Raw genomic sequence first — 2,290 nt, 5'->3', positions numbered from 1 at the left:
TAGGACTCAGAGATTGAATGACTGTGAGGTAATGAGGGGCTCATTACCTAAAGGCTTAGAGCCTTTAGGACTAGGGAGAATGCTGTTGACATGGGGAAGATGTCTGTCTGTTTTAGGAGCGATATGAGGCATGGTGGTCAACAGGAATTTGGGGTAAGGGTGAAAACCTAGACGTCAAGGAATCAAGATATTTGATCAAAAGTCTTTTTTTTTTCCTTATTCTTTTCTTCTTCTGTTGTCCTGGCCACCCACTTCTGCTCTGCCCTACCCCAGCCAGGTGCTTCCACCAGCAGGAGACAGACAGGTGTACACAGGAGAGAAACATGCTCCTTTCGCATTGGCACAGCACGTTAACCACCCACAATGACCCAAGGAGTGGGGAGAGTTATAAGGGTGCTGGCGGCCTTTATGACAGGTTGTTTTAAAGGCAGGGAGCAGGGAGAAAGGTGTGACCCTGTCCCTGGAGCCCCTCCCGGGCTGCCCTGTACAGCATCTGAGTAGACAGATGAAGAAGGTAGAGTTAGCCACCCCAGAGAGTTTCACAAGGGCTCTTTCACAAACGAGGCCTCTGATCCTGTGCCTCTCTCCCACAAGGAAACCAGCGCTTATGAAAGTCCCTTTCTGGAGCTTTCGAAACAATTGCTCACGCAGTCTGCATGTCCGAGTTTAGATGCAGGCAATGCCCTGATTATAAACAAGTCCTCTTCCCAAGTCTGTCTTTGGGTTGAAGTTATAAGTACGTTGGAACATTTAGGTACGATTTGTGTCTAATGCCAGTCAAGTGTGTGTCTCGGTATATAGTGGATATGCACACAGACTTTGTAGAAATATTTTCAGATGCATTAAAGCACGAACCGCTAGGTGGACCTCAGGACAGTCCACTGCTGGTGGCTGTGGCTGGCTTCTGTCACAGCGAGCCGGACAAGATGTGAGAGACATGTGCACCGGCAGAATGTGGCTCCTGACCTGCTGCTGTGCTGTGGGGACTTACAGGCGGTACACAGCTGTGCAGTCCAAGTACCACCACGCGATGACTTTTCACAGGTGGGGGGCATGAAGGGGCCTCAGACCCCGTGGAGTGCCCAACCACTGTGTTCAAATTCCCTTCTGCCTCTGGCTGACTAGTGGCCTCCCAGAGCCCTTGACTTTGTTCTGCATGGTGTCTGCCAGGCCTGGCCAGGCTCAGAAGCCAGTTTCACAAGGGATTTCCGCCGTGACCCCGTGTCCACCAGGACAAAAACCGCCAGTCCTTTGCCAGCCTCATATTGTTGTGGCTCCTGTGTCAATCCATTGCCTGGATTGTCGTCCCCTTGTTTATTCTGAGCCTTCACTTTGTCTAACACGAGGTCCTTTTCCCGAGACTGGCCTCTCTCCATAACATGGCCAAAGTACACAAGACTAAGTCCCTGCCACCCTCACTTCTGGGGAGTATTGTGGCTGCATCTCTTCCCAGACAGATTCGTGCCTCCTTCTTGCAGTCCACGATCTATCCAAGGCACTTGCCAACTCCATAATTCAAACGTATCCATTGCAGCCTGAGAGGAGTGAATTAGAATTCAGAGAGAGAAACTGACAGATTGAGATAGCTACTTTGTGCTTAATGGAACTCTGATCCTAGTTAATTTAATGATCCAGGAATTTTTATTGGGCGTCTTACAGAGGCTGATTTGAAACTCCTGGGTGGGAGGGGGTCTGGGAGACTGGGTAGATAAATCAGATATTCGTACCACCTCCCACCCTCCATTGCCTGTATCTAAAAGTGTACCTTCCCCAGAATTACGGGCTAGTGAAATTGTAGTTCGTTTATTTGACCACATAGGGGCAGCATACACAAACTCCCCCTTTAAAAGCAAGGCTGAGTTAGCTTTGCCATTTTAATCCCCACCGGCACCGTCTGAGTACAGGTCCTCAGCAATCCACTCAGGGAGCTGAATCTCCACGCCACTCGACCTTCATACCTCGTTCCATGTGCAAGAAGGCCCAGGGGCCTCTCACTGGCTGAAATGGAGGAAAAAGTGAAATGGTCAGGGGTTTCCTTCTGACTCGGATTAACCATCAACAGTCACAGATGCAACGGTCAGGAGATAAAACATGGTTTTACAATTGCGCAGAGAAGCTGCAAAAGCCTGCTTTCAAAGCTTTCTATAAAAAAGCAGAGATGACACTTCGATGACTAAGTTGCTCCAGACCCAAGCCAGGGCCTTTGGAATCGCCTCCGTCCAATGTGTGGCGGGCAAAGCTGGGCGATGAAAACTGCAGGCCCAAGAAGGACGGATGCGGCCGAACTGCC

The 2,290-nt window shown here is 50.0% G+C and overlaps 1 long non-coding RNA gene across 2 annotated transcripts in view; it reads right to left on the bottom strand.

The window, feature by feature from the left end:
* Nucleotides 1-1,787: 1,787 nt before the first annotated feature.
* LOC123521291 overlaps nt 1,788-2,290 on the bottom strand; it is a 2,892-nt gene continuing 2,389 nt past the window's right edge. For both annotated transcript variants that reach the window (XR_006679757.1, XR_006679756.1), the window contains exon 2: nt 1,788-1,998. This is a non-coding gene — a long non-coding RNA (uncharacterized LOC123521291). The remainder of the gene's footprint in view (nt 1,999-2,290) is intronic.

This window comes from Echinops telfairi, unplaced genomic scaffold (assembly GCF_000313985.2).
Source record: "Echinops telfairi isolate 266 unplaced genomic scaffold, ASM31398v2 ScPeMD7_9;HRSCAF=40, whole genome shotgun sequence".
In the NCBI taxonomy this organism is placed as follows: domain Eukaryota; kingdom Metazoa; phylum Chordata; class Mammalia; order Afrosoricida; family Tenrecidae; genus Echinops; species Echinops telfairi.
The sequence above is the reverse complement of the archived record's forward strand: the minus strand, read 5'-3'. Positions and strand labels throughout refer to the sequence as shown.